The sequence below is a fragment of the Rhinopithecus bieti genome, unplaced genomic scaffold, assembly GCF_001698545.2.
Source record: "Rhinopithecus bieti isolate Rb0 unplaced genomic scaffold, ASM169854v2 scaffold_3040, whole genome shotgun sequence".
NCBI classification, from domain to species: domain Eukaryota; kingdom Metazoa; phylum Chordata; class Mammalia; order Primates; family Cercopithecidae; genus Rhinopithecus; species Rhinopithecus bieti.
This window is the reverse complement of record NW_016804657.1, coordinates 3590300-3603647: the sequence shown is the minus strand read 5'-3', so window position 1 is coordinate 3603647 and position 13348 is coordinate 3590300. Positions and strand designations below refer to the sequence as shown.

Sequence of the window (13348 nt, the reverse complement as noted above, 5' to 3'; positions counted from 1 at the left end):
GGGGTATAAGCAACATAGGAAATGTATTAGCTCCTGAAAAGAGATGGCTCCAGGGACTCAAACATTGTCTTTAAGGTTGCCTTTAGCTTTCCATCTCTCTGCGATTTCTCTTTGTACATTGATTTCATTTTCTCCAGATGATGAAAGTGTCCTCCGTGCCCCTGCACCACTGGAGAAGATGGCTGGGAGCAGCTCCAAGCCATCCTTACAGCATATTATCCAAGAAGAGGGCAGAACTGCTCTCCTCTGGCTGCCACATCAATGCCTGAGGCAGGCTCTGATTGGCTGTGCTTGAGTCATGTGCCCAGCTCTGTGCCAATCACTGTGACAAGGGCTAGAGGACTACTCCTATTGGCTAGACTAAAGACAGGGCACCCTCCCTCATTGCGGGAGGTGAGGTCGGCCCCACCTGAACCACATAGAATGGGTTCGAGGAAGGAAAGTGTGGTTTTATTTCCAAGAGAAGTGGGAGGTAAGTTGGGCAGGCAAAAACAACAAATGTCCTTTGCTTCTGGCAGATAGGAGAGCTCCGTTTTGGAGAGGGATAAATTGACACAGTTAGATCCTCTCTCTGCTAGGATAAATTCTAGACATTCAGAAAGAGGGCTAATCTATTGGCCTTAAGTTGAAATCCAGATTCCATGAAAAGCACTGAACCCTCTCCTCACCCCCACCACCTTGGAAGCATTGGGACGCAGCAATGTTGGGAGGATGGGATTCTGTGCCACTGAGGGATGGCTCGCAGGTAAGGTGGCTATGTCTCTTCCTTACATCCGTGAAGAGGCAAAATAAAAAATAAATTGGAAGCACTAAATAGCCTATCTTCCTGACCAGGGCCCTCCTCCATTCTGCTGGCACAAGTGCATTCCCAGCTCCTGAACCCACAGGCTCTCTCTCCTCCTTGTGGGTTGAGCAATGTCTGTATTTACTAAACAGGCCCAGTGAAGCAGTACATTCCTTCCAGACCCAGCACAGCCTCAGGCACAAAAGAGGTCCTTAATAAATGTTTGTTGAGGTCTTTTCCCAGCAGATGAAAGTAAATAATTTGGGAAGAATTTGGAAGAAAAGTGACCTGGCCTCCCCTTTGGTAGTTTTTTCCTTTAGCTGGTGAAAGCTCCTTAAAGGACCTGGATGGGCTGTTCCAGAAGACACTCACAAATGTAAACAGAGACAAATGCCCACAGCCCATGCACACCTGTTTCCCCCTGTTAATACTTAACAGTTAGTAGCTGTTAAGTATGTGATTACTCCTTTCCTAGAGAAAAGCATTCCAAACCCAAAGGGAATATGGCTCATTTATTTGCTGAGTGGGACTGGAGGCCCACAGCCGCAGAAGATCCTGGCCCCACAGCAGCTAGAGAGTAAGCTCAGAGTGCTGTCAGTTCTCTCCTGCTGCCTCTCGCCATGATGGCGTAGTGGAAAAATGGTCAACAAGGCTGTTTCCTACTGTGTCCTAAATGCCCATCATGAGAAGTCCCAGGTAAGTCCAGAAAAATATTTATATTGTGGTGTTATGGCTGAATTGTGTCTCCAAATTCATATATTGAAATCCTAAACCCCAATACGTCAGAACATGACTCAACAGGCATACCTTGGAAATATTGTTGGTTCAGTTTCAGCCACTGCAATAAAACAAATAACACCATGAAGCCAGTCACACACATTTTTTTTTGTTTTGTTTTGCAGTGCATGTAAAGGTTATGTTTATATTATGCTGTAGTTTACTATGTGTGCAACAGCATTATGTCTAAAAAAAATGAACATACCTTAATTAAAAGATACTTTATTACTAAAAAGTGCTAATGATCATCTGAGCTGTCAGGGAGTTGTAATCTTTTTGCTGGTGGAAGATCTTGCCACGATATTGATGACTGCTGACTGATCGCAGTCATAGTTGCTGAAAGCTGGGCTGTAACAATTTCTTAAAATAAGACAGTGAAGTTTGTCTCATTGATTGACTCTTCCTGTCACGAAGGTTTTCTCTGTAGCATGAGATGCTGTTTGATACCATTTTATTTTATTTTTTGGAGACAATGTCTCACTCTATCGCCCAGACTGGAGTGCAATGGTGTGATCTTGGCTCACTGCAACCTCCACTTCCAGGTTCAGGTGATTCTCCTGCCTCAGCCTCCGGAGTAGCTGGGACTACAGGCACATACCAGCACACCCGGCTAATTTTTGTATTTTTAGTAGAGACAGGGTTTTGCTATGTTGGCCAGGCTGGTCTCGAACTCCTGACCTTGTGATCCGCCCACCTCGGCCTCCCAAAGTGCTGGGATTACAGGTGTGAGCCACCGCACCCGGCTTTGATACCATTTTAACCAGAACGTCTTTCAAAATTGGTCTCAATTGAAAGAAATTGAGGAAGACACCAAAAAAAATGGAAAAAATATTCCATGTTCATGGATTGGAAGAATCAATATTGTTAAAATGTCCATACTACCCCCCAAAATCTACAGATTTAATGCAATTCCTACCAAAATACCAATGGCATTCTTTACAGAAATAGAAAAAAACAATCCTAAATATATTGAACCACAAAAGACCCAGAATAGCCAAAGCTATCCTAAGCAAAAAGAATAAAACTAAAGGAATCACACTACCTGACTTCAAATTATACTGCAGAGCTATAGTAACTGAAACAGCAAGGTACTGGCATAAAAACAGACACATAGACCAATGGAACAGAATAGAGAACCCAGAAACAAATCCACACACCTACAGTGAACTCATTTTTGACAAGATGCCAAGAACATATACTGGGGAAAAGACAGGCTCTTCCATAAGTGATGCTGCAAAAACTAGATATCCATATGCAGATGAATGAAGCTAGACCCCTATCTCTCACCATATCCACAAATCAAATCAAAATGGATTAAAGGTTTAAATTTAAGACCTCAAACTATGAAACTACTATAGGAAAACATTGGGGAAAATCTCCAGGACATTGGTCTGAGCAAAAATTCCTTGAGCAATATCCCACAAACTCAGGCAACCAAAGCAAAAATGGACAAGTAGGATCACATCAAGTTAAAAAGCTTCTGCAGAGCAAATACAGTCAACGAAGTGAAGAGACAACCCACAGAATGGGAGAAAATATTTGCAAACTACCCATCCCACAAGGATTAATAACCAGAATACCTAAGGAGCTCAAATAACTCTATAGGGAAAAAAACTTATAATCCAATAAAAAGTGAGCCAAAGATCTGAATAGACATTTCTCAAAAGAAGACATACAAATGGCAAACAGGCATATGAAAAGGTGCTCGGTATCACTGAGTATCAGAGAAATGCAAATCAAAACTACAATGAGATATCCTCTCACCCCAGTTAAAATGGTTTATATCCAAAAGAAGGCAATAGCAAATGCTGACAAGGACATGGAGAAAAGGGAACCCTATATGCTGTTGATGGGAATGTAAGTACAACCACCATGGAGAACAGTTTGGAGGTTCCTGAAAAAACTAAAAATTTAGCTACCATATGATCCAGCAATCCTATTTAAAGTAAACCCCAAAGAAAGGAAATCAGTACGTTGAAGAGATATCTGCACTCCTATGTTTGTTGCAGCGCTGTTTATAATAGCTGAGATTTAGAAGCAACCTAAGTGTCCATCAACAGATGAATGAATAAAGAAAATGTGGGGCTGGGCACAGTGGCTCATGCCTGTAATCCCAGCACTTTGGGAGGCCGAGGCAGGCGGATCATGAGGTCAGGAGTTCAAGACCAGCCTGGCCAAGATAGTGAAACCCTGTCTGTACTGAAATTACAAAAAAATTAACCAGGCATGGTGACGGATGCCTGTAATCCCAGCTACTTGGAAGGCTGAGGCAGAGAATTGCTTGAACCCAGGAGGCAGAGGTTTCAGTGAACCAAGATCATGCCACTGCACTCTAGTGTGGGTGACAGAGAAAGACTGTCTCAAAAAAATAATAAATAAATAATAAATGTGGTACATACACATATAGAGTACTATTCAGCCATAAAAGAAAAGAGTGAGATCCAGTCATTTGCAATAATATGGATAGAACTGGAGATTATTATGTTAAGTGAAATCAGCCAGGCACAGAAAGACAAACATTGTATCTTCTCACTTACCTGTGGGGTCTAAAAATCAAAACAATTGAACTCATGGACACAGAGAGTAGGATGGGTACTAGCTGGGAAGGGTGTTAGGAAACTCGAGGGGAGGTGCGCATGGTTGATAAGTATTTAATACAAAAAACAGAAAGAATAAGACTTACTATTTTATAGCACCATAGGATGAGAATAGTCAATAATAACTTAATTGTACATTTTTTTATTTTTATTTATTTATTTTTTCTGAGACAGAGTTTCACTCTTGTTACCCAGGCTGGAGTGCAATGGTGTGATCTTGGCTCACTGCAACCTCTGCCTCCCGGGTTCAAGTGATTCTCCTGCCTCAGCCTCCCAAGTAGCTGGGATTACAGGCATGCGCCACCATGCCCAGCTCATTTTGTGTTTTTAGTAGAGATGGGGTTTCTCCATGTTGGTCAGGCTGGTCTAGAAGTCCTGACCTCAGGTGATCCACCTGCCTCAGCCTCCCAAAGTGTTGGGATTATAGGCGTGAGCCACTGTGCCCGGCTGCACTGTACATTTTTAAATAACATAAAGAGTGTTATTGGATTGTTTTGGTAATTCAAAGGATAAATTCTTGAGGGCATGTGTTAGGAATAAGGCTCAAAATCCTAAGGAAATCGAACACTCAAACAAAGGATTCTTAGCAAAACAATTTTACTTCTGTGCAGAGGGGTGGCTCCTTGGCCAGTCGCCATGAGTGCACATCTGAACAAAGGGGCACGAGAGCCTTTATTCCTGATGCAAGTCCTGCCCCTGTACACTTTCCTCATTGGCCGGGGTCGGGTCGTACAATCTAAACTAATCCCGGTTGGCTAAACATTTGATTTTTTTTAGATAGGAAGGGGACGTAAAAGAAAGTAGAGAGGAAGGGCAAGGGTGTCTGTAATGAGCTAGAAAGTTAGTCCTCTTTCCAAATAAGGAAAGGAATGTGAGCTGGTACTGATAACGATTGGTACTGTGGCATGCCTGTGTACCTAACAAAGGAAAAAAGGAAAAAAGGAGAAAAAAAAAGGTGGAGGGTAACTATGAATTAAAGAATAAAAGATTGATCAGATTATTTGAAGAGAAACCTCATCATATCCCACAGAGGAAAAAAAAAATTGGACACAATCCTCTCAAACCCTGTCACTGCTTTAGGTTATGTAATATTCTAAAACCTTTGTGGTCATTTTAACAATGGTCACAGCATCTTCACCAGGAGTGAACTTCATCTAAAAAAAAAAACAAAAAAACACTGTCTTGGCTCATCCATGATAAGCAACTCCTCATCCATTCAAGTTTTATCATAAAATTGCAGCAATTCAAAATGTCAACCTGGAGGAAAAAATGAGGCAAAATTAGTATAAGTAGAGAGTTTATTTGGGTCAAGTTTGAGGACTGCAACAGAGGATCATAGAATCAAGTTGCCCTGAACATATGCTCTAATTAGCAGCAGGTATAAGTGGGTTTTTAAAGGAAAAAAGAAGAGCAAGTTCCAAAGGTGTTTACCAAGAATTTACATTAAAATAACATAAGCTATTCATTGGCTATACATTTTCCTTTGTATCACAAATTCCAGGAACAAGAAGATCATGGGTGAGGCAGCGGCTCAGAAACAAATGTCTTTCAACAATTACCCCCAGGCATGGGTAGGTGTAAGTCTTTCTGGTCTGAGCTGTTTTTCTTTTCTCAAGTTACATCTTCAGGTTCCACTTCTAATTCTAGTTTTCTTGCTATTTCTACCATATCTGCAATTACTTCTTCCACTGAAGTCTTAAGCTCCTCAATGTCAACCATGAGGGTTGGAATCAACTTCTTCCAAACTCCTGCTAATGTTGATATTTTGACCTCCTCCCATGAATCACAAATGTCCTTAATGACATCTAGAATGGTGAATCCTTTTCAGAAGATTTTCAATTTTACTTTGCCCAGATCCATCAGAGGAATCACTATCTGGGGCAGCTATAGCCTTACAAAATGTATTTCTTAAATTACAAGACTTGAAAGTCAAAATTACTCCTTGATCAATGGGCTGCAGAATGGATGTTGTGTTAGCAGACATAAAAACATTAATCTCCTTGTACATCTCTATCAGAGATCTTGAATGTCAAAGTACACTGTCAATAAATGGTAATATTTGGAAAGAAATCTTTTTTTTCTGAGCAGTAGGTCGCAACAGTGGGCTTAATATACAACTGGCCCTTGAACAACACAGATTTGAACTATGCAGGTTCACTTATCCATGGATTTTTTTCAGTAAAAGTTACACTGAGCGTGCCTGCCTCTTCTGCCTCACTTTCCACCTCTGCCACCTCTTCCACTTTGCCACCTCTGAGACAGCAAGATCAACCTTTCCTCTTCCTCCTCCTCAGCCTACTTAACATGAAGACAGCAAGGATGAAGACCTTTATGATGATCCACTTCCATCTTTATGAATAATAAACACATTTTCTCTTTCTTATTATGTTCTTACTAACATTTTATTTTCTCTAGCTTGCTCTGTTGTAAGAATGCAGTATATAACACATACAACATACAAAATATGTATTATCGACTGTTTATATCATTGGTAAGACTTCTGGTCAACAGTAAACTATCAGTACTTAAGTTTGGGGGAGTCAAAAGTTATCCACAAATTTTGACTGTGGTGGGGGTCAGTGTCCCTAACCTCTGGATTGTTCATGGGTCAACTGTATTCAGTAAACCATGCTATAAATAAATATGCTGTCATCCAGGCTTTGTTGTCCAATTTCTAGAGCATAGGCCGAGTAGAATAGCATAATTCTCAAAGGCCCTAGGACTTCTGGAATGGTAAATAAGCATTGACTTTAACTTAAAGTCACTAGCTGCTTAGTCATTAAGGGCTTAACAAGAGAATCAGCCCGTCCTTTGAAACTTTGAAGCCAGGCATTGACTTCTCCTTTCCAGCTATGAAGTTCTAGATGGCATCTTCTAATACAAGACTGTTTCATCTATATTGAAAATCTGTTGTTTAACACAGGCTCCTTCATCAATAATCTTAGCCAGATCTTCTGGATAAGTTGCTTCAGCTTCTACATCAGCCCTTGCTGCTTCACCTTGAACTTTGATGTTTTAGAGATGGCTTCCTTCCTGAAATCTCATGAAACAACCTCTGCTAGCTTCAGACTTTTCTTCTGCATCTTCCTCAGCTCTCTTAGCCTTCACAGAATGGAAGAGAGTTAGGACCTTGCTGTACATTAGGCTTTGGCTTAAGGGAATGTTGTAGCTGGTTTGATCCTCTATGCAGGCCCCTCAAACTTTCTCCATATCGGCAATAAGGCTGTTTGGCTTTTTTTTTTTTTTTTTTTTTTTTGAGATGGAGTCTCACTCTGTTGCCCAGGCTGGAGTGCAGTGGCGTGATCTTGGCTCACTGCAACCTCCTCTACCCGGGTTCAAGTGATTCTCCCACCTCAGCCTCCCAAGTAGCTGGGATTACAGGCTGGAGTGCAATGGCACGATCTTGGCTCACTGCAACCTCCTCTACCCAGGTTCAAGTGATTCTCCTGCCTCAGACTCCTAAGTAGCTGGGATTACAGGCATGTGCCACCATGCCCAGCTAATTTCGTATTTTTAGTAGAGATGGAGTTTCTCCATGTTGGTCAGGCTGGTCTCGAACTCCTGACCTGCCACTGTGCCCAGCTAATTTTTTTGTATTTTTAGTAGAGACGGAGTTTCACCATGTTGACCAGGCTGGTCTTGAACTCCTAACCTCGTGATCCACCCACCTCAGCCTCCCAAAATGCTGGGATTACAGGTGTGAGCCACCACATCTGGCGGCTGTTTTGCTTTCTTATAATTTGTGTGTTCACTAGAGTAGCACTTTTAATTTCCTTCAAGAACTTTTCCTTTGCACTCACAACTTGGTTAACTGTTTGGCACAAGAGGCCTAGCTTTTGGCCTATCTCAACTTTTGACATGCCTTCCTTCTAGTTTTTGGTGGAAAGAGACATGCAACTCTTCCTTTCACTTGAACACTTAGAGGTCATATTAGGATTACTAATTGTCCTAGTTTCAATAATATTGTGTCTCAGGGAACAGGGAGGCCCAAGGAGAGGGAGAGACTGGGGAACAGCCAATCAGTGGAGCAATCAGAACACACAAATTCATCAATAAGTTTGCCATTTTATATAGGTACAGTCCATGGCACCCCAAAACAATTATAATAGTAACATCAAGTATCACTTATCACAGATTATCATAACAGAAATAATAATGAACAAGTCTGAAATATTATGAGAATTACCAAAATGTGACACAAAGCCATGAAGTGATCACATGTATTTGGAAAAATGATGCCAATAGACTTGCTCAATGCTGGTTGCCACAAACCCTCAATTTGTGAAAAAAGCAGTTTCTGTGAAGCATAATAAAGCCAAGTAAAATAATACAAATAAAATATGTCTGTATTTGGAGATAGGGTCTTCTAAGAGGTAATGAAGTTAAAATGAGGTCATTTGGGTGGAACCTAATTCCATATGACTGGTGTCCTTACAGGAAGAGGAGACTAGGACATGGACACACATCAAGAAAGATCATGGGAAGACACAGAGAGAAGGTGGCTGTCTGTAAGCCAAAGAGAGAGGCCTCACAAGAAACCAACCCTGCTGACACCGTAATCTCAGGCTTCTGGCCTCATGAACTGTGAAAAAAAAAATTAATTTCTGTTGTTTAAACCACACAGTCTGTGGAATTTTATTATGGCAATCCTAAAAACTAATACATGTGCTTTACAATTTACAAAGCTTTTTCTCATAAACTCACTTAAATGTCAAAACAATCCACTTGCATAGAGTATTATCCCCATTTTACTGAGGAAACAGACTCAGAAACTAATAGCCTAACATCCCAGTGTTCATGCGTGGCAGATCTTGGCTTGGCTCGGAGGCTTTTTGACTCCAGATCCCAGGTTCTTTCAAATGGACTCTGTTTCCTATTTGCAAAGTGCTTAGCACCATCATTTTCATGTTTTTCTGTCCATCAGCCATTTACAGGCAGGCTACAATCTGTTCCCTTAGTCTGGAGAGTGGCTGAGTGATGTGCTTAGGCTTACACAATGAGTTGGTGGCAGGAATGGCATTAAAGTGGCTCCTGAAATTCTGGGTCATTTTAAAGTAATGATTTCTTATTTTTCCTGTTCACTCAGGCAAATTCAAAGAGCCAAGAATTTCTGAGTAGCTTTGTTCCTGGTGCAGAACAGCCCCACCTCTAATGTCTACTTCAGGTGAGCCTGCCGCAGGTGAGCCAGGAATTCAAACGCTGAGAGCACCTGAAGAATCTAAGTTGTTTACAGGCTTCACTGCAGGGTTTGGCTCTTAAGGAGCTGTTTTTGACCCTTAAGGAGCTGCTTTTAACTGTCATCACCTACTGGGAGGAGAATTGACCAGGGAACTGAGTTCATCTGTGGTTTGCTTTCAACTTAAAATAGTCGTATCTTTTCCTGAGAATATTGATTGAAAAGTTGATATCAAAATAAGCAAAGGAGCTACACTAGCAAATTTCAGTGAATGAGGCTTTTCCTCTTTGGGGAAGGTGAAAGTGCATGATAGGTTAGTGAGCAAGATTTTAAAATTATTTTCTTACTTAGTGCACAAACAGCAGGAATAGATACCACAATACATGAAAGAGGAAATTGTACCCACCATCCTCCCACCCCATTTTTTCCCTTTTTTGGTGTGTTTTTCTTTATCCAGATGTACATATAGTTTTTACCACTGCACTCATGGCAGAGATGAGATTTTGTATTTTCACTGAACATCATAATATAACCATATTTCCACGTCACCACATAATCCTCATGAATTTTTATATATATATCCTCACGATTATATATATATATCCTGATGATTATATATATTTTTAATTTATTTATTTACTTTTTTTTGAGACATGTGTGCGTTTATTAGCTGAGCCACTACTTGAGGGGGATGAAGCAGGAGGAGTGGGTGGCCCTGAAGCCGGGCCGGCTGTGCTTCACGGGCTTGTTTGTAGGTAATGGAGAACTCGCCCAGGTAGTGGCTGATCATCTCCGGCTTGATCTCCACCTGGTTGAAGGTCCGTTGTAGACGCCCACCATGCTGCCCACCATCTCGGGCAGGATGATCATGACCCGCAGGTGAGTCTTCACCACTTCCGGCTTCTCCATGGGCGGTCCCTCCTTCTTGGCCTTGCGCAGACCTTTTAGCAGCAAATGCTGCTTCCGCCGCAGGCCAGGTTTCAGCCGCAGCTGCTGGCGCGCACTGTACAACTGTGTTAGCTGCTCGTAGGATGTGTCCAGGAGCTGCTCGAGGTCCACGCCGCGGTAGGTGAACTTGCGGAAGGTCCGCTTCTTCTTCTGCTCTACCTCTGCCATCTTGCCGGATCCTCAGAAAAATGATTTATATTTTTTAATGGCTACCTAATATTACTTGAAATGATGGAACCATCGTTTGTGCAACCAATCCCTTTCCCTTAGTCATTTAGGTTGTTTACAATTTTTCGCTTCAGGTGATACATCCTCTTCGCAGACTTCAGAAAAACAGCAGATTTGTGATTTAACTGGGAGTTTTCTGGGATCAAACAGTGGCTTCGTTTACAGGTAGGTTGCCGAGCGGCCATGGTAACTGATGGAGCAGTCACTATGGTGGTCAGTAGGACTGAGTGAGAAGGGTACCCTGGGAGCCTGGAAGCCTGGGAGACAGCAGGGCCGCAGTCGTCCATTTCCCACCCAGTCTTTCCTGTCTCTCAGGGACCCCTGGCAGTTGCTCAGCTGGTGCTAAATTGAGAAGCAGCCTGTGAATATGAAGGGTATATGGCAGAGGATCCCAATTTGGCTTCTGCAAGAAGTAGAACAATGAGCTACCTGGGGAGGCCCTGTGCCTCCGACTCTTGCTGCTCCTTGGAGCTTCGGGTCTCCGAGAATAAACACCCAGTGTACTCTGGGGACCTAACCGCTAATCCCAGGAGCTGAGCTGAAGAGAAATAGTGTGTTTTGCTTGTTTCATCAAGCTGAAGTCTGGGTCACCTGATCCAGGCTTATTTTCTGCTCCTCTGCAACTTCTGCCTGAGGGGACAGGCAGTCGCAGCCTATACACAGCCTGGGCACAGCCCTCCAGGTCCTACTGGGACCAGAAATTCCTTCTGGCTTTAGACTCCTCATCCTGGTGCTTCTTGCCTGAGCCCTTTGGGAAAGGCACCCTGTAGATGAGAATTGCTGACAGTTTGAGGGAGTGAAAACGTGCAGGAAGGCAGAGGATGTTCCCATTGCGTTTAAGGTCAGCTGTGTTTGGAGAGGATTCAAAATGCAAGCGTACTAATACAGTCACTGGAGGCCAAGTTAATTTATTGCCTCCTGGTTACAGCATCAGTCCCGCCCCTTAGAACGAGCTGAATTTTGGAGTCTAGTGGCCAGGCAGAATCCTATGGAACCTTCTCCAGCATCCTCTTCATGGTCAATCTCAAGGTCACTCAGGGCTTGTCTTGACTAGTAATAATAAAAGAAGCCAGCACTTATAGAGTCTTTCTTGCTTAGTACTCTACAAAATGCTTTACATATGATATCTCAAATAATCCTCACAAGAACCTTATAAAGAAAGGATTATTGCTGCCTCCATTCTATAAATGAGAAAACTAAGGTTCAGAAAGGTCAAGTAACCCCAAGTCACAGAGCTGGTAAGTGGCACGAATAAAAACTCAGATTTGGGCAGGCTTACGTGTACACGCTCCCTATGAGGGATCCTGCCACCTGCCAGCCTAGCCACAACCAAAGGAAAATAATAGCTCAACCCTTCATCAGTGCAAGGCACTTTGCTAAGGTATTTGCTTGCATTATTCTAACTCTTGAATGAGGAAACTGAATCAGAGAGATTCATTCATTTCCCCAAAGTCACACAGCTAGTATGACAGAGGCTATTTTCCTCTAAAATCTAATTTCTCCTTCTTGTACAGTAATAGACCCTCATTTTTAGCTGAGCATGTGGCCTTCTGGAGTTATGACTACATTCTCCAGACTGTTGAAGCTAGGTGTCCTTGTGACTAAATCGTGGGCAATAGGATGTAAGCAAAAGCGGAATGCGCGGCTTCCTGGAACTCTCAGCCTTCTCTCTGCTGCTGAAATGCAGACATGACAGCTTGAGCCAGAGGGTGCCAGCCAGTGCCATGATGTGATCAAGGCCATCAACAGCAGAGCCGCAGGGGAGCAGGAGCTTTGGTCCCTGAGAACACGCTGGAGCTAACTTGGGAATCTTGAGTTGGCCACCTCCAAAATTTTACATGAAAGAGAAAAGTAAACATCTAACTTGCTTAAGCTGCTATTGTTTTGGGGTTTGTCATTTATAGCCAAACCTAATCCTCATTAAAATAGTGGTGGAACTGGAATTTGAACCAGTTTACTCCCAAGACCAAACTTAACCTCTTTGACGTGCTATTTCTACTGTAAAACTCTATGCCCACACCAGTTCGTCTTAAAAAAAAAAAAAAAAATTATTTTCTCACATTTCTAGAGGCTATATCCAATATCAATATGCCACCGGGGTTGGTTTCTGATGCGGGCTGTCTTCCCTCATGGTGGTTGGCTGCCTTCTGGCTGCGTCTTCATATGGCCTCTTGGCTATGCTTGTGTGGAGAGAAGGTTCCCTGGTGTCTTGTCCTCTTCTCATGAGGACAATGGTCCTTTGGGATAAGGCCTCGCCCTTATGACATCACTGAACCCTATTACTTTCTTATAGACCTTATGTTTACTGGTTTATTATAAAGGATACAGATGAAGAGACACAGAGTGTGATTTGGGGGTAGGAGCATGGAGCTTCTGTGTCCTCTCAGGGTGCACCACCCTCCATGTGTTCAGCTATCTGGAAGCTCCTGGTTCATCTTATTACCAGTGTCTTCCATTCCCTTCCTTTGAGGAGTCAGTCAATATGTCCCAAGTGCTAGGCTCTGTGCGAGGGAATAAACCAAAAATATAAATATGAATGAGGCTTGGTTAGTGCCCTTGAGGAGCTGGCAGTCCATCTTGGAAGACAGATGGCTAAGCTAATAAGTGAAAGACAATGCAGTGAATCGTGTAATAGAGACATGGGCGCAATGTTGTGGGAGCCCAGAGGAGTGGCTCACTGCCCGGGGGTCCGGGAAGGTTTTGCCGAGAGTACAGCATACAATGTGGACATGCCAAGTGGCTGCTAGAGTATGAAGTGTATTTGCTTCTCAGTCACCAGCACATTTAAACCACGGTCCTCCGAAGAGTCTCGCTTGTCTAGAACATAGCCTACTCTCC

The 13348-nt window shown here is 42.7% G+C and overlaps 1 long non-coding RNA gene and 1 pseudogene across 1 annotated transcript; one reads left to right on the top strand and one right to left on the bottom strand.

The window, feature by feature from the left end:
- The first annotated feature begins 1287 nt into the window (after positions 1 to 1287).
- On the top strand, positions 1288 to 12353 carry LOC108528030 (uncharacterized). Its single transcript, XR_001885013.1, has 4 exons — positions 1288 to 1480; positions 5660 to 5729; positions 10585 to 10675; positions 12198 to 12353. It is a non-coding gene; the product is annotated as an uncharacterized LOC108528030 (long non-coding RNA).
- Positions 10013 to 10571, bottom strand: LOC108528029 (40S ribosomal protein S15 pseudogene; annotated as a pseudogene).
- Positions 12354 to 13348: the final 995 nt, after the last annotated feature.